The following is a 19,282-nucleotide window of genomic DNA, read 5'->3' as shown; positions in this document are numbered from 1 at the left end:
ATTTTTATATAAATCTTTAATGTGTTTATGATATATTTCTATACTTATATTTCTACCTTTATATTATTTGCATTTGTAATTTTTACACTAAAATCCCTGCTTAGGCAAAGAATAAACAAAACCATCCATTATTTTAAACTACCTAAATTTTTTTTTATATTTATATTTTTCATAATATACAACAAATAATATATATATAGATAGATAGATCGCATCCGTATTTATATCTATTTTATATCCATTTCCTATAATATTTTTAATAAAATATATACAGTATTACTTGTATTATATATTGTATCAATTTATGTTATTTTACATTTACAATTTATTATTAATTTTTTATATATCTGCATATAGTTGCAATCCATTTATATATTTGTATTTTTGTTTGGGTTGTATTTACATTTATATTCTCTATTCATATATCTATAAACACACACAACACTCTATTAAAATTAGAATAACTTATTGTAACATATAATGACTCATGTTACATGTTAAATTTTAAAAATTGACCGAATATATAAAAATAAAATTGGCTCCTTCCCATTGCTACACATCTATTTCTTTTGTTTCAATATAGTTAGAGTCATAATTGTATATTTAAAATCCAATTCCTAAATGAAATGACAGAACAAACAGCATCAAATTCCCACCAATATCTTCCAAAAACATCAAGATACCTCCAACAGCCAAACAAGTGTCAGCGAAAAAACAAAGAACACTCTTTTCAATAACAATTCTCATCACGACAGAAAAATGGAACCAAAATAAAAGAAAATCCTATAGAAACACACACAGCAAATTACAAAAAGTACTAAAAAAAAGTCAAACCAATCTACTAAACTCAAGACAGTGCCACTCACCCTGAACGACGTTACTAAAAAAAAATAAAAAACAACAAAATTCTACCTCTACACTAACTCAAAGAATAAACAATCCTCTGTAAAAATAACTTTAAAACCTGAACTAATTAACAAAATGGAAAAACATCTCAACCACTAAAAACTAAGAAATTAACTACCCAAATAAATAAATACTTTAAAAACCCACCATATAAATACCCAAAAAAAACCCTGATAATCAATACGCAAATACATTAAAAGACAACAACAACAACAACAAAAAAGGAAAATAAAGAAAGCAACAACAAGAATAATACCAAAAACCAAATAAACTGAAATCTGCAACAAAAAACTTATTCCCAACTGAATAAACCCATAGTGCCTCAAGCTATCAAAATAAAAATACCACCTAGAAACAAACACAAAGACTAAAGACAAACGTAACCATAAACAATGTCCCCCAAATTACCCGTAACCATAAAACATACACTACAATCAAACAAACCAAACAAATAAAAGCCCTGGAAGACGATAAACACACATGCAATTATCGAGATTAAAAACCCGCTGCTATGAAGGACAGGACGCTTCCCCAAGCCCCCCAAAACAAACACTACACACTCACGCTAATAAAAGCCACCGCAACAGAATTAAAATGCGAACCGCTGCTTCGCGCTACGACCCGTAAAAAACATTGCGCGCCCTTCTAAACATAATACCCCGGCAAAAAAATATATATCCGACTACAAAACTCAATCCAAAACAAACCATTATCATCCCTACCGGCACCGAGAACCGTGCCCACTCAGGAAGAACACCGTATCCCTTAGCGGACACCCGCTGCAAACCGAACCCAGCGATGCCATCAACGCCTCCAAAGCGCCTCCGAGCCACGGCACCGCCGAACTTGGAGCGGCCGAACCCCGCGCTCGCTGCCGGCCCCGGACGGAGCGCGGCTCCCGGCAGGAAAGCGGCTCCTGCGGCGGCCGCTCCGGCGCGCGGGGCCGGCGCCGTCCCGGGGAGCCCCGCCCGCTGCCCCTGCCCGGCGGGGCCGGCACCGGGCGCGGGGCTACCGGCGGCGCCCGAGCCCCGCGCCCGGAGCGGACGGAGCGGCCGGCACCGCCCGGGCCGGCGCAGCAGCGCCCGCGCCGCCTCTGCCGCCCTTGGCCGGCCCGGCCCGGCTCCGCTCGGCTCCGCACGGCTCGCACCGGCGCGGCTCCGCCACTGCCGCCCTCGGCCGGCCCGGCCGCGCCGAATCCCCCGTGCGCCCCGGCAGCTGTCCGGGCCGTGCCAGCAGCGCTCCCGAGCGGGAACGTTCCGCGCCGGGCCGCGGGCACGGGCAGCGCCCTCCAATGCAGCGGTACAGCCCCATTGCAGCCCTGCAAACGCTGCGGGAGCTGCGGCTTCCCGCAAGCCAGCCCCGAAACCGCAGACGGAGCGCACCTCACTTCAACAAGGGCAAAGAAATGTGTTCTCCCCTAAAATTTCACCCCCTAGGAGAGCAGAAAAGTAGGGGCGCTCCCCAAATGAAAGCCTTCGACTGATGGGAAAGGGCGATTTCGACCTCCATTCAAACCCTTGAAAAGGAGGGACACCAGGGCTGCCCCCGCCATTTAAACCCGAGGGTGGTGCAAATGGGGTGGCTGCCTTCAAATCAAACCCATAATGCCACAAGAATACTTTTCCCATTCCCCTTAGAATAGAACGCAGGGATTCCCTGTCACCCCCGGGATACCCCTAACAGCCTGGAAAAGGCAGCTTTTCCTGCAATCAACACCCTTAAAACCACAAGTCAAGAGGGATCCCCTCAGGTCAAATGCAGACAATAAGAGAAGAGGAGCTGCTTCCTTCTCCTTAATCCCTTTTGTCCTCGCAAGCTCCATTTTTGTTCCTGGGGAACCGGGGAGGGACTGGCAAGATGAAATTGCAAAGGGGAAGGAGAAAAGTCCCCGCTCCAAACCCACACGTGCTCACCTGTTCGGCTGCTGTTCCCCGGCACAAAGATTCGTCCCTCGGCGCCTCCTTTAAGCGATGCTCCACGTACCCAAGCGCGGATCCAGGTGGTGCCCCCGACCCTGTGGGAAGCTCCCGCAGTCCTTCCATGAGACAGCGCCGGGAGCGCCCCATAAACCCCTCCACTCAGCAGCTCCATGCAAAAGGGAGCTGAGGCAAAGCCTCCCCCTAAAACAGCCTCGCCCCGGCAGGAGCCGGCCCCTCATCATCCTCACACTCACACCTGGGCTGCTCCGAGCCCCCATCATCCTCACAGCTCATACCTGGGCTGCTCCGAGACCCCATCATCCTCACACTCACACCTGGGCTGCTCCGAGCCCCCATCATATATTTTTCATATTTATATTCGCATTTATATTTAGAATTTATATTACTCTATAATAAAAATTATATTATATATTGCATCTCTTCATGTTACTTGCATAGATTTCTATTTCTATTCATAGTTTGGTATTATATCTTTATATCTCTATATATTTATTATATATTTCTGTATGTCGATTTACATTTCTATAGTACTTATATTATTTAAAATAAAACCCCTGCCTCTAACGAAATAAAAAGCAAAGACACCCCTTTCTTTAAAACACATTTAAAAGTTTAAAAATAATTTTGTTTGTCATAATTCTATTCACATCTATATTTGTAATTTTCGTTTGTTATATTTATAGATATTATATATATTGGAGAGAATACCTTTTTATATAATAACATATAGATTCTTTTGACACAATAGATTTCTTTTACTTATATTTATATGTATTAAATATTTATTGATATCGACATATATATGATATATTTGCATTTCTAGTTTTATATTTTTTATGAAATCTCCAGCCCATACCCCAATAAAAGCCAAACAATCCCCAATTTATTTAAACTATATTTAAACATAAATCCTGTCACGGCTGCATTGCACAGCAGTGCCCCAAGCTAATCTGACACTTGTTCATCTCCTGGACCTGAAACTGAACCCGCTCACCTTGATCGCACCTGGCAGAACCATTTTCGTACCTTTTTCTGGCATGTCTTGGTTTTGTTTTCTTTTGTCTTGAGTTTTTGTGGCCTTTACTGCCTCTCTTTTTTTCTGGCACTTCTTGGGGTTTTTTCTTCGTTTCTTCTTGCCCATCTTGGTGTTTTTTCTGGTTTTTCCTTGCCCCCCTTGGGGGTTTTTTTCAGGTTTTTTTTTTTTTTCCTGGGTTTTCCTTTTCTGGATTTTTTCTTTGCCATCTTAGTTTTTTGTTGCGATTTTTTTTCTTGCCCATCTTGGGGTTTTCCTCTGGTCTGTTTTCAGGGATTTTTCTTGCCCATCTTCGTTTTTTTTTTTTTTTTGGTGGTTTTTCTTTTCTTTTCTTCTTCTATTTTTTTTCCCCCTAGGTTTCTCCTTGCCCTCCTGGTTTTTGGGTTTTTTTATCTTCCTTCCTTCCTTCCTTCCTCTCCTTCCTTCTTTTTTCCTTTCATTTCCTTTCCTTATTTTCTTTTTTTCTTTTTCTTTCTTTCTTTCCCTGCATTTCTAATCTTGGTTTTCCTTTCTAGCTTTAGAATAAAAAAGCAGCAGTAGTAACTTTCAGGCTACCTGGGAGTAAAAAAACCTCCAAAACAAAAATGATTTAAAGAAAACGATTTATTCCCTGGGAGCCTGAAATTTTCTACTGCTGCACATGACATAGAGCTTTTATTCCTTTTTATAGATAGTTGATATTTTATACTTTATACAGCGCCCCCTGCCGTGTGCACCGGCGCTCTGCAGGCACAGCGATCCCTGCCGTCTGCACAGGCGCACTGCATGCAGAGCGCTGCGGCGTCGTTCGGTTCTGTTTAATGAAACTCGGCTGAATTCGGCGTGGTTCGGCTCTTGGTCTAAACTCGTTTCAGTTCGGCTCTTCGGCTAAACTCGGTCGTATTCGGCACATTGTCTAAATGCGGCTCAAGTCGGCTACACTCGGCTATCGGTTCCAGTCGGCTATCATCGGCTCTTGGTGTAAACTCGGCTGTTTTCGGCCGCACTGGGCTCTTCGGCTCAACTCGGCTGTTTTCGGCCACACTCGGCTCTTCGGTGAAACACGGCTGTTTTCGGCCACACTCGGCTCTTCGGGGAAACACGGCTTTTTCCGGCCACACTCGGCTCTTCGGGGAAACTCGGCTCTTTCCGGCCACACTCGGCTCTTCGGGGAAACTCGGCTCTTTCCGGCCACACTCGGCTCTTCGGGGAAACTCGGCTCTTTCCGGCCACACTCGACTCTTCGGCTCTTCGGAACTATTCGGCCCGGCTCGGCTCCCTCAGGGCGGGAAAGCGGACGTGAGAGGACCCCGGCACAGCGAGGCGTTTACCCAGATGCCTCTCACAAACCCGCCAAAATACGCCCGCCCGCGGAGCCCCTGAGCCCACAGCATGTCTCGGGTACACATGAAACGCCACAGAAAAATCCGTCGGGGCCGCCATGACGTCGGTATTCCGCGCAGGCAGTGCAGTTAAACACCCACACGGTCCTCCACTTCCCCGCCCTTTTCGCCGCCATGCTGAGAAGGTCAAACAAAACTCCGCGACATCGCCCACGCGCCACTCCCAAGCTGGCCGCCTCTAGCTGCACGGCTGCAGTACCGCGCTCTGCCCACAAGGCGGCAGCACTGCCGCCCGCCCCAGCCGGGGGCGCAGCGCGCCTCGGGGCTGCGGCAGCGAAGGCGGCAAAAAAGAACAGGGGCGACCCCCGCCGAAAACTGCTCTGAAATAAATGCCCCAAAACAACCGGGAAGAGGGAAAAAAACCGTCTGCCTCTAATCTAATAGGATAAAAGACAAAACAAAACAAAACACAACACAAAAAAATTATTAAAAAAAATATTTAAATATTTTTAAAAATATTTTTTCATATTAATATTCACATTTCTATTTACAACGTATATTGATGTACACTGTCCATTTATACATTTCTTTTTATAAATACATTTCTATTCCATATTGCATATATCCCTAAAACTTAAATTTATTTGTATATTTTTATAAATATTTTCACATAGTAAGTATACATTTCTGTTACGATTTTTACTTCGGTAACACTTGGATTATTTAAAATAAAACCTTTGCCTCCATCCACATTAAAGCCAAAAAGAACCCCTTTCTTCAAAACTGTACTTAAATATCTTTTAAATTCTATTTTTCAGGTTCATATTCACATTTACATTTAAAATGTATACTTATGTATACTGTTATTTGTATTCTTCATTACATCTCTTCCTATTATTTGTATTTATTTATATTTTGTGTTTATATATATATTTATATCTTAATTGTATATCTCAATATTTAGAAATATATAACAATAATATCTACATTCATATTATTTAAAATAAAAACCCTGCCTCTAACACAAGAATAAAAAAAACCCAACCCTTTGTTTTAAACAATATTTAAATAGATTTTATCCTCATGTTCAATTTTTATATTCATATTTGTATTTATAATGTATATTAATGTATATTGCTTACTTATACACTTATCTTTACCAATGTCAAGTTATAAATAAATTTATATTCTATATTACATGCAATGTGAGTAGGTATTTATATTTTTTATATATTTATATTCATATTTTTTATATTGATTAAATATTTCTGCGTCAAGATTTTTACTTCTGGAACACTTGCAATATTCAAAATAAAAACCCTGCCTCTACTTAAATAGAAGTCAAAACATTCCCTTTCTCTTAAACTATATTTCCATATTTTTATATTTATATTCCCATTTATAATTTATAATGCCATATAATGTTATTTATATTCTATGCTACAACTCTTCATATTACTTACATATATTTATATTTAAATTTCTATTCATAGTTTAGCAATTTCTCTTTATATATTTATTATATATTTCTATCTTAAGATCCACATTTCTATATTGCTTACATTATTTAAAATAAAACTCCTGCCTCTAACCAAATAAAAACCAAGGACACCCCTTTATTTGAACCAGATTTAAAATTTAGGAAGTAAATTTATTTTTCAAAATTATAATGATATTGATATGAATATTTTGATTTACTTTTATTAATAGATATTATATATATTAGAGAGAATACCTTCTAATATAATCATAGATATATATTTTCTGTATTATATATATTTTCTTACTTATATTTCTTTAAATTAAATATGTATAGATATTTGTATTTCTATATATATTTGTATATCTGAATTTATATTTTATTGCTATCATTTAAAAACCCCAGCCTATAACCTAATAAAACCACCCAATTTACTGTAACTCTATTTAAATATTTTTATATTTACAATCTATATTTATATATCTTTGTGTATATATATATATATATAAAATAGACTATCATTTACCTATATGATAATATGTTACAATTATATACCATATATTATAGTTTTATGTATGTATCTGTTATCTATATTTATGTTTACCACTCTAATGTTATATTTATTTTTAAATGTATATTTATTTCTATTTTCATCTCTACATTAAACCATGTCAGTTCATTAACCCGACGCACCAGAGCCACAACAATACTGTACCTTTGTCAGCACCGGCACGCAGCACACGCCCATCCCATCGCAGCACAGCAAAACAAAACCTATTTCTGTTACTAACGGAACAAACATGCCACAACGTCACTGAACCCTAATAAAAACTCAAATAAACCTAACTGTAAATAAATTTTAAATCCCACTATAAAGTAGCCCAAAACCTCCGCACATGCTCATCATAAACTTCCTCCTAAACCAGTATCTCAAAAACCCCAAAAAACTCAAACACACCTTGAAAATGACACAACTGCTAATAAAAACAAACACCCATTAAAAATTAAATCAAACCAACGCACTAGACTCAAAACTGCACAACTGACCCTAAACATTACTAAAAAAAGTCCCCAAAGCTCTACCTTTATGTTAATGCACAAATAATAACATGTAATCTATAAAAGTTATTTCAAAAAATTAAAAAAAATAATTAAAACCATGAAAATAAAAAACCTAAACTATTAAAATATTAAAAAATATCACTACCTAAATTAAAAAACATATTGCCTATAAAAACCCACCATATAAATGCCCCTGTCCCAAAAAATAAAAATAAAAAAAAATATTGAACCACAAAGAAATCAGAACTTAGGAACACCAAAACCATAATGTTCAAAAAGTCACACCACATCCCTTATCATACACCAACTACAAACAACAGAAAACAATACAATGAATTCTTAAAAACCACCTTAAAACCACTACATTGAAAAACATTTCAAAAATTAAAAACTGCATCTAACAAAAGCCATCTAATAAATTCACACCCAAAACTCCAGCAGCCCAGCTGGCCCTACCAAAGCTCTAGGTTTATACATACAGTAAACAAAACCAAAATCCCAGTAATACCCATCAGAAATCTATGAAAGAACCCTACTGAAATTAATCCTGCCTCAAATACAAACCAACCCATCCAGAAAGTCAGCTTCACTCAAAAACCAATTTACACAGAGTTAATAATACCAAGAAATGAAACAACACACCATATACCACCAATGAATATCATAGTGAAGGAAAAAAAAAACACTACATTTTTTCCTTTTTGTTTTTTAAACTAACTTCTTTTATTAGCTAGAACAAAAGATTTTGCCAGGACTGTAACAACAACAACAACCTCTTTTTCTTCTTCTCCTTCTGAAATGTCCCTTCTCACTCCCAAATTCCTCTCAACTCCTGAGTTTACATCCAAGCAAAAAGCAAAATTCCTGCACTCGTGCGTTCGCTGCTCCTGTCAGATTCTCTGTTTCCCTCCACATCTTCTTACACTTTCAGTCCTCACGCTGTCCCGCCGTGATGAGTCTGACAGAAGAATTGGCACATGTTAACAGAGCATTTCCCTCCCTCCTTCCCTCCCTCCCTCCCTGTGCTTTCCTCAGCGCATTTCAATCCATCCCAGGCCTGCAGTGATGCACCCTCACCCCAACGCTCACAGCAAGCATGCAGCAGCTCAGGCTCACTCGGCTCCAGGGCCCAGAGCCTGCAGGCCCTGCAGCTGCCACACGGATGGACCTGGTTCCCTCCCCGGGTGCCCAGGGGAAACCTGAGGGCAGGCGTCCACCCCGAGGGTGCACCCGCAGCCCCGGGCAGGCATGGAGTCGCCGGCTGCTCTCTGGGGACCAGACCCTCCCTGCAGGCCACACTGCCTCGTCCTCTCCCACCCTGGGGGACAGGCACCTCCAGGGTCTGTGACCAGCCCCCTTCCGTCAGCATCCAGGGGCTCTGTCAGAGCCAGAGGGCTCAATTCGTGGTGAGTACCGATGGCACACAAATGGCAGCCCGGGGAAATCGTGTTCTGGCCTCTAAGTGCTTGGGACAGGGTCTGATTTTTTGTTTTGTACTTGTATGAAGATTAGTACAACAGGGCTCTGATGGATGACATGGCAACACAGAACTAAACACTCCTCGACAGGATTACATCGACTTCTAGGAAAAGACAAAAGCTTAGGACCCTTCTGAAATCTACTTTTAATCCAAAGCACGGGGATTGTCAGCATGCTGCACCTTCCAGCTTTTCAAAGCAGCTTCCCTCTCAAGACCAGGAAACATTGATTTCTACAGAAACAATGGGCAACCCCCAGGCTAATCTCAGCACTACTGTTTAATAGGGGACCTGCCAGCGTGCCAGTCCAGCTTCAAGTGTGCTTTACTTCAGTCTAACGTCCCCACAAAATTCTTCTCACATCTTCCAACCCTGAAATCTTATTTTCCCCTAAAGCTTCTCTTCATTAGCAATTTCCAAGTAACATGGTATTTTTACAACATTCAAAAATGTCATGCTGGACTGTGCTAGAGAGCAATCTGCAAATATAAGCTTAGCAAAGTTTGAATTGCCTTGTCCAGAGAAAAAACCTACAAGTGAACACCTACACCTGCCTACAAAGAGCTAACAAGCCCCTGGCAGCTGCCAGCATCAAAGCACAGCGGATGTTTCTAATACAGGGTAAGGATAACAACATCACCTTCTGTTCTCTCCAGCTTCTTTTCCCTGCAGTCATATTTTGCTTCTTATGATTTTTTTAGTCTCTGTATCTTCTTGGACAGCACCGAGCCCGACGACAAGGATACGAGAGTCTTTCCCTGCCGGACAGAGAGAACCAGGAAAACAGTTAAAATAAGAACAGGGCAGTTTGAAATTCATACTTGCAACGAGAAGCAGCGCCTAACCAACAGAACAAAAGTAAACAAAGCACGACACCTCCCTGGGGACAGAAGACTCACAAACTCTCCAGGATTCACAATTCTAGCGACCAAACCCTTCAGGACAGCAGCCAAGTGTCCCCTGGGGTGGTGCTGCACCAAAGAACCATCTGAGAGGTTCCAAAGAGTGAAATGCACAATATTTTGCAAAGACAAAAAATCTTGCAAAATAACAAAAATACAATAGATGTAAACTACAGGGCAAGAGTACAAGTGTTAACTTTGGGAGCTGGAACCATCCAGGTGAGCCCCTGATAACTGGATCCTCACCAGAGTTTGAACCCTTCAGGACACAGAAGGGTTTTCCCCAGGAATTTCACAGACTGAGTTTTGATAGAAGCACGCTCGCCGGATCCTCAGAAATGTCACCCATTCTCCAGGTGTCTGGAGAGAACTGCAAATGGCTCTCACGTAGTTGGAGCTAGTTCTGTAAGGTCTCAGGGTGAATTTCACCAGATGCAACCAAACTGGGCAACTCCCAGTGGGACAGAAGGAACCCAAAGCTTGGGTAAGCAGAGCTGCAGCAAATACTGAGGAAACAAACATAACAGCGTAAAAAATAATAAACCATCCTTTTTTTTTCCTCTTGCTTTTGTTTTTTTTTCTTATTCAGATCAGCATAGCAATTAAAGAGAAGGTGAAAAACTCACCATTACTGAACATTTCATCACCTGTAAGCTGAGCATCCTTAGCATAGGGGACTCCAAAGTTAAAATTCACCGGTCCCTGGGAAATGAAACCAAATATCGTATGGTAAACAATCAAACAGCAGACATAAAAATTTGTTTCCGCTAAGGACTTTCAGGTACGTATGTATCTTTGCATTACACATTAGAACATACACCTTATACCATCACCTAATACATAATAATTTACCTTTAAGTTTTGATAGTATAGCATGAATTTTTAACTTAAACTGGTGATCTATTATTATTCAGTTGGTGCCTAAAGTTATTTCTGCTGTCACGTTCAAAAAAACATGAATTTTTTTTACTGGAATGAGCAATTGATTTCAAAGTCATCACAAGCCCACCAAAACACAAACCTGGGTTCACTGGACGGGCCTGTGAGCTAGAAGTAGTTAGGCTTGTACTTCCCTCTTGTTCTTCCAGAACCAATAAATCCTGTCAACAAAACCAGGATCTTTAGCCCGCTGCTGTGAAAGATTCTACAAGGATGATGGTTTGATTTGTGTTTAGAAGTTTTGATTTGAAATGGCCAGTTCAATGGATAAAGACAGTTTACGTAGTATTACATTACTATTATTATTATTTCTATTATTATTTTTACTAGTACTACTGCTATTGTTATCACCTGCTACTGGAAGAAACAAACCAGTAGTACCTATACTTAATTACTTTTATTTCCAGAAAATAATAAAGAAAAAGAACCAAACCAAAAAAAGTCACTTCCTACCTTTTATATCAAGGGATGAAAAATTTCTCTTGGGCTCTTCTCCAATTTATCAAGACTCATAGCACTGAAAGGCAAACAAAACAGTGCTTTATAGAAGGCCAAGTGCACGTTTCAAGGCTGAACCACTAACTGATTGCAGTGACAGCACTTACAACATGAATCGTTCCCAGAGCCTCTGTGAAATGGAATGTTCTGTGGAACTGCCGTTTCTTTCCCAAAACACTAACTTCCAACACTTCCTAATCGTATTTTGTATTTTAAAACAAAAGAAGTTAGTGAGACTCTGTGAGGAGGTCAGGTTTAAATTTATTTCCTTCCAAAGCTCAGAGCTCTGTTCCATCACCCTTCCCTTTGGCTCTACACTGGATCATGGTGAGCAGTTGAGGAGTGCTCAAGAACCAATTCTATTTCTCTCTTTTTCTAGTTCTCTCTATTCCTAAATCATTCAAGACAAGTCAAATGAAAAATGACAAGTTCAGCATCAAAGTCACACTTTTTCCCTTTGTCTGGTCAAGAACAGGCTCTAAATCCACTTATTGCTGCCTTCAAGGTTTAAGACTTGCAAAACCATTTTTACATGTTTTACAGGTTTATCATAAAACCCACAGAACGCAAGCTCTGAATTACAGGAAAAGGTACACAGGCAAATATCTAAAGGGATCACTTATTTGTAAATACATACCTTGATAGAGAGCGCACTGAGAACCTTTCCGCGGGACTCTAAGGGAGACGTATTTTCTCAGTACCCTGTAAACAAGAAAAGCTACGATATATTACAGGACATCCCCACTTTTTCTACATATTCAAATAGGATTTTTAATAAAAACAGTTCAGTTACAAAAGAAGGAAGAAAACCAAGCTAATTTTACTCAGCTGTATTTACTGCCGATTTAGAGAAAAATGCCGGGCCGCGTCGCCCGTTGCGTCACACGCCGCGCCAGCAGCAGGGCCTGCCGGGAGTTGGAGTCTCGGGCTGACAGCCACTCATGTGCCGCGATAGCCGTTGCGTCACACGCCGCGCCGGCAGCACGGCCTGCCGGGAGTTGGAGTCTCGGGCTGACAGCCACCGCTCCGTCCCCCGGGAGCCACCGGGACCTGCACTCCCTCCCGGGCATCAAACGGGTCCTTCGCCCCAGGGCGGGGAAGGACCTGAGGCAGCACCGCTCTTCCCGGATGCCCTCTCTTTTTCCCTCCAACTCTTTTTACTTTTTTCACCCTGTTTTTCACCACTTCCCTTCCCTCTTCCTCTCCTGCTTCCCTTCCTTCCCTTCCCCTTCCCCTTTCTTGTATTTCTGATCTTGGTTTTCCTTTCCACCTTTAGAATAAAAAAGCAGCAGTAGAAACTTTCAGGCTACCCGGGAGTAAAAAAAAAAATCCAAAACGAAAATGATTTAAAGAAAACTATTTATTCCCTGGGAGCCTGAAATTTTCTACTGCTGCACGTGACACAGAGCTTTTATTCCTTCTTATAGATAGTTGATATTTTATATATATTTATCGTTTATATTGATGTATTATACTAATAACTATATATAATATGCACCTTATTCAAAAAATATACGGGAAATATTTTTTAAATTATTTACCATATCTACTGCTACAACTTATTTTTCCTTATATTTCTAATTTTTATATAAATCTTTAACGTGTTTATGATATATTTCTATACTCATATTTCTACCTTTATATTATTTGTATTTGTAATTTTTACACGAAAACCCCTGCTTTGGCAAAGAAAAAACAAAACCATCCATTATTTTAAACTACCTAAATGTTTTTTTATATTTGTATTTATCATAATATACAACAAATGATAGATAGAGATAGATAGATAGATATATCACATCCGTATTTATATCTATTTTATATCCATTTCCTATAATATTTTTCATAAAATATATGCAGTATCACTTGTATTATATATTGTATCAATTTATGTTATTTTATATTTACAATTTATTATTAATTTTTTATATATCTGCATATAGTTGCAATACATTTATATATTTGTATTTTTGTTTGGGTTGTATTTACATTTATATTCTCTATTCATATATCTATAAACATACACAATACTCTATTAAAATTAGAATAACTTATTGTAACATATAATGACTCATGTTACATGTTAAATTTTAAAAATTGACCGAATATATAAAAATAAAATTGGCTCATTCCCATTGCTACACATCTATTTCTTTTGTTTCAATACAGTTAGAGTCATAATTGTATATTTAAAATCCAATTCCTAAATGAAATGACAGAACAAACAGCATCAAATTCCCACCAATATCTTCCAAAAACATCAAGATACCTCCAACAGCCAAACAAGTGTCAGCGAAAAAACAAAGAACACTCTTTTCAATAACAATTCTCATCACGACAGAAAAATGGAACCAAAATAAAAGAAAATCCTATAGAAACACACACAGCAAATTACAAAAAGTACTAAAAAAAAGTCAAACCAATCTACTAAACTCAAGACAGTGCCACTCACCCTGAACGACGTTACTAAAAAAAAATAAAAAACAACAAAATTCTACCTCTACACTAACTCAAAGAATAAACAATCCTCTGTAAAAATAACTTTAAAACCTGAACTAATTAACAAAATGGAAAAACATCTCAACCACTAAAAACTAAGAAATTAACTACCCAAATAAATAAATACTTTAAAAACCCACCATATAAATACCCAAAAAAAACCCTGATAATCAATACGCAAATACATTAAAAGACAACAACAACAACAACAAAAAAGGAAAATAAAGAAAGCAACAACAAGAATAATACCAAAAACCAAATAAACTGAAATCTGCAACAAAAAACTTATTCCCAACTGAATAAACCCATAGTGCCTCAAGCTATCAAAATAAAAATACCACCTAGAAACAAACACAAAGACTAAAGACAAACGTAACCATAAACAATGTCCCCCAAATTACCCGTAACCATAAAACATACACTACAATCAAACAAACCAAACAAATAAAAGCCCTGGAAGACGATAAACACACATGCAATTATCGAGATTAAAAACCCGCTGCTATGAAGGACAGGACGCTTCCCCAAGCCCCCCAAAACAAACACTACACACTCACGCTAATAAAAGCCACCGCAACAGAATTAAAATGCGAACCGCTGCTTCGCGCTACGACCCGTAAAAAACATTGCGCGCCCTTCTAAACATAATACCCCGGCAAAAAAATATATATCCGACTACAAAACTCAATCCAAAACAAACCATTATCATCCCTACCGGCACCGAGAACCGTGCCCACTCAGGAAGAACACCGTATCCCTTAGCGGACACCCGCTGCAAACCGAACCCAGCGATGCCATCAACGCCTCCAAAGCGCCTCCGAGCCACGGCACCGCCGAACTTGGAGCGGCCGAACCCCGCGCTCGCTGCCGGCCCCGGACGGAGCGCGGCTCCCGGCAGGAAAGCGGCTCCTGCGGCGGCCGCTCCGGCGCGCGGGGCCGGCGCCGTCCCGGGGAGCCCCGCCCGCTGCCCCTGCCCGGCGGGGCCGGCACCGGGCGCGGGGCTACCGGCGGCGCCCGAGCCCCGCGCCCGGAGCGGACGGAGCGGCCGGCACCGCCCGGGCCGGCGCAGCAGCGCCCGCGCCGCCTCTGCCGCCCTTGGCCGGCCCGGCCCGGCTCCGCTCGGCTCCGCACGGCTCGCACCGGCGCGGCTCCGCCACTGCCGCCCTCGGCCGGCCCGGCCGCGCCGAATCCCCCGTGCGCCCCGGCAGCTGTCCGGGCCGTGCCAGCAGCGCTCCCGAGCGGGAACGTTCCGCGCCGGGCCGCGGGCACGGGCAGCGCCCTCCAATGCAGCGGTACAGCCCCATTGCAGCCCTGCAAACGCTGCGGGAGCTGCGGCTTCCCGCAAGCCAGCCCCGAAACCGCAGACGGAGCGCACCTCACTTCAACAAGGGCAAAGAAATGTGTTCTCCCCTAAAATTTCACCCCCTAGGAGAGCAGAAAAGTAGGGGCGCTCCCCAAATGAAAGCCTTCGACTGATGGGAAAGGGCGATTTCGACCTCCATTCAAACCCTTGAAAAGGAGGGACACCAGGGCTGCCCCCGCCATTTAAACCCGAGGGTGGTGCAAATGGGGTGGCTGCCTTCAAATCAAACCCATAATGCCACAAGAATACTTTTCCCATTCCCCTTAGAATAGAACGCAGGGATTCCCTGTCACCCCCGGGATACCCCTAACAGCCTGGAAAAGGCAGCTTTTCCTGCAATCAACACCCTTAAAACCACAAGTCAAGAGGGATCCCCTCAGGTCAAATGCAGACAATAAGAGAAGAGGAGCTGCTTCCTTCTCCTTAATCCCTTTTGTCCTCGCAAGCTCCATTTTTGTTCCTGGGGAACCGGGGAGGGACTGGCAAGATGAAATTGCAAAGGGGAAGGAGAAAAGTCCCCGCTCCAAACCCACACGTGCTCACCTGTTCGGCTGCTGTTCCCCGGCACAAAGATTCGTCCCTCGGCGCCTCCTTTAAGCGATGCTCCACGTACCCAAGCGCGGATCCAGGTGGTGCCCCCGACCCTGTGGGAAGCTCCCGCAGTCCTTCCATGAGACAGCGCCGGGAGCGCCCCATAAACCCCTCCACTCAGCAGCTCCATGCAAAAGGGAGCTGAGGCAAAGCCTCCCCCTAAAACAGCCTCGCCCCGGCAGGAGCCGGCCCCTCATCATCCTCACACTCACACCTGGGCTGCTCCGAGCCCCCATCATCCTCACAGCTCATACCTGGGCTGCTCCGAGACCCCATCATCCTCACACTCACACCTGGGCTGCTCCGAGCCCCCATCATATATTTTTCATATTTATATTCGCATTTATATTTAGAATTTATATTACTCTATAATAAAAATTATATTATATATTGCATCTCTTCATGTTACTTGCATAGATTTCTATTTCTATTCATAGTTTGGTATTATATCTTTATATCTCTATATATTTATTATATATTTCTGTATGTCGATTTACATTTCTATAGTACTTATATTATTTAAAATAAAACCCCTGCCTCTAACGAAATAAAAAGCAAAGACACCCCTTTCTTTAAAACACATTTAAAAGTTTAAAAATAATTTTGTTTGTCATAATTCTATTCACATCTATATTTGTAATTTTCGTTTGTTATATTTATAGATATTATATATATTGGAGAGAATACCTTTTTATATAATAACATATAGATTCTTTTGACACAATAGATTTCTTTTACTTATATTTATATGTATTAAATATTTATTGATATCGACATATATATGATATATTTGCATTTCTAGTTTTATATTTTTTATGAAATCTCCAGCCCATACCCCAATAAAAGCCAAACAATCCCCAATTTATTTAAACTATATTTAAACATAAATCCTGTCACGGCTGCATTGCACAGCAGTGCCCCAAGCTAATCTGACACTTGTTCATCTCCTGGACCTGAAACTGAACCCGCTCACCTTGATCGCACCTGGCAGAACCATTTTCGTACCTTTTTCTGGCATGTCTTGGTTTTGTTTTCTTTTGTCTTGAGTTTTTGTGGCCTTTACTGCCTCTCTTTTTTTCTGGCACTTCTTGGGGTTTTTTCTTCGTTTCTTCTTGCCCATCTTGGTGTTTTTTCTGGTTTTTCCTTGCCCCCCTTGGGGGTTTTTTTCAGGTTTTTTTTTTTTTTCCTGGGTTTTCCTTTTCTGGATTTTTTCTTTGCCATCTTAGTTTTTTGTTGCGATTTTTTTTCTTGCCCATCTTGGGGTTTTCCTCTGGTCTGTTTTCAGGGATTTTTCTTGCCCATCTTCGTTTTTTTTTTTTTTTTGGTGGTTTTTCTTTTCTTTTCTTCTTCTATTTTTTTTCCCCCTAGGTTTCTCCTTGCCCTCCTGGTTTTTGGGTTTTTTTATCTTCCTTCCTTCCTTCCTTCCTCTCCTTCCTTCTTTTTTCCTTTCATTTCCTTTCCTTATTTTCTTTTTTTCTTTTTCTTTCTTTCTTTCCCTGCATTTCTAATCTTGGTTTTCCTTTCTAGCTTTAGAATAAAAAAGCAGCAGTAGTAACTTTCAGGCTACCTGGGAGTAAAAAAACCTCCAAAACAAAAATGATTTAAAGAAAACGATTTATTCCCTGGGAGCCTGAAATTTTCTACTGCTGCACATGACATAGAGCTTTTATTCCTTTTTATAGATAGTTGATATTTTATACTTTATACAGCGCCCCCTGCCGTGTGCACCGGCGCTCTGCAGGCACAGCGATCCCTGCCGTCTGCACAGGCGCACTGCATGCAGAGCGCTGCGGCGTCGTTCGGTTCTGTTTAATGAAACTCGGCTGAATTCGGCGTGGTTCGGCTCTTGGTCTAAACTCGTTTCAGTTCGGCTCTTCGGCTAAACTCGGTCGTATTCGGCACATTGTCTAAATGCGGCTCAAGTCGGCTACACTCGGCTATCGGTTCCAGTCGGCTATCATCGGCTCTTGGTGTAAACTCGGCTGTTTTCGGCCGCACTGGGCTCTTCGGCTCAACTCGGCTGTTTTCGGCCACACTCGGCTCTTCGGTGAAACACGGCTGTTTTCGGCCACACTCGGCTCTTCGGGGAAACACGGCTTTTTCCGGCCACACTCGGCTCTTCGGGGAAACTCGGCTCTTTCCGGCCACACTCGGCTCTTCGGGGAAACTCGGCTCTTTCCGGCCACACTCGGCTCTTCGGGGAAACTCGGCTCTTTCCGGCCACACTCGACTCTTCGGCTCTTCGGAACTATTCGGCCCGGCTCGGCTCCCTCAGGGCGGGAAAGCGGACGTGAGAGGACCCCGGCACAGCGAGGCGTTTACCCAGATGCCTCTCACAAACCCGCCAAAATACGCCCGCCCGCGGAGCCCCTGAGCCCACAGCATGTCTCGGGTACACATGAAACGCCACAGAAAAATCCGTCGGGGCCGCCATGACGTCGGTATTCCGCGCAGGCAGTGCAGTTAAACACCCACACGGTCCTCCACTTCCCCGCCCTTTTCGCCGCCATGCTGAGAAGGTCAAACAAAACTCCGCGACATCGCCCACGCGCCACTCCCAAGCTGGCCGCCTCTAGCTGCACGGCTGCAGTACCGCGCTCTGCCCACAAGGCGGCAGCACTGCCGCCCGCCCCAGCCGGGGGCGCAGCGCGCCTCGGGGCTGCGGCAGCGAAGGCGGCAAAAAAGAACAGGGGCGACCCCCGCCGAAAACTGCTCTGAAATTAAATGCCCCAAAACAACCGGGAAGAGGGAAAAAAACCGTCTGCCTCTAATCTAATAGGATAAAAGACAAAACAAAACACAACACAACACAAAAAAATTATTAAAAAAAATATTTAAATATTTTTAAAAATATTTTTTCATATTAATATTCACATTTCTATTTACAATGTATATTGATGTACACTGTCCATTTATACATTTCTTTTTATAAATACATTTCTATTCCATATTGCATATATCCCTAAAACTTAAATTTATTTGTATATTTTTATAAATATTTTCACATAGTAAGTATACATTTCTGTTACGATTTTTACTTCGGTAACACTTGGATTATTTAAAATAAAACCTTTGCCTCCATCCACATTAAAGCCAAAAAGAACCCCTTTCTTCCAAACTGTACTTAAATATTTTATAAAATTCTATTTTTCAGGTTCATATTCACATTTACATTTAAAATGTATACTTATGTATACTGTTATTTGTATTCTTCATTACATCACTTCCTATTATTTGTATTTATTTATATTTTGTGTTTATATATATAT

The 19,282-nt window shown here is 41.6% G+C and overlaps 1 long non-coding RNA gene across 7 annotated transcripts in view; it reads right to left on the bottom strand.

Annotated features, from left to right (window-relative positions):
• The window catches only part of LOC134427448 (uncharacterized), a 50,669-nt gene that overhangs the window by 24,787 nt on the left and 6,600 nt on the right, over positions 1-19,282 (bottom strand). For 2 of the 7 annotated variants that reach the window (XR_010030175.1, XR_010030176.1), the window contains exons 1-5: positions 12,198-12,917; positions 11,516-11,579; positions 11,145-11,223; positions 10,750-10,825; positions 9,862-10,629 (exon numbers count right to left, since the gene is read on the bottom strand). This is a non-coding gene — a long non-coding RNA (uncharacterized LOC134427448). Of the gene's footprint in view, positions 1-8,381; positions 8,702-9,861; positions 10,630-10,749; positions 10,826-11,144; positions 11,224-11,515; positions 11,580-11,667; positions 11,755-12,197; positions 12,921-14,774; positions 14,915-19,282 lie in introns of those variants that run through there. The other 5 variants (XR_010030174.1, XR_010030173.1, XR_010030172.1 and 2 more) reach the window with 5 other exon arrangements.

The sequence above is a fragment of the Melospiza melodia genome, chromosome 20 (genome assembly GCF_035770615.1).
Source record: "Melospiza melodia melodia isolate bMelMel2 chromosome 20, bMelMel2.pri, whole genome shotgun sequence".
NCBI classification, from domain to species: Eukaryota; Metazoa; Chordata; class Aves; order Passeriformes; family Passerellidae; genus Melospiza; species Melospiza melodia.
This window is presented reverse-complemented; position numbering and strand designations above follow the sequence as displayed.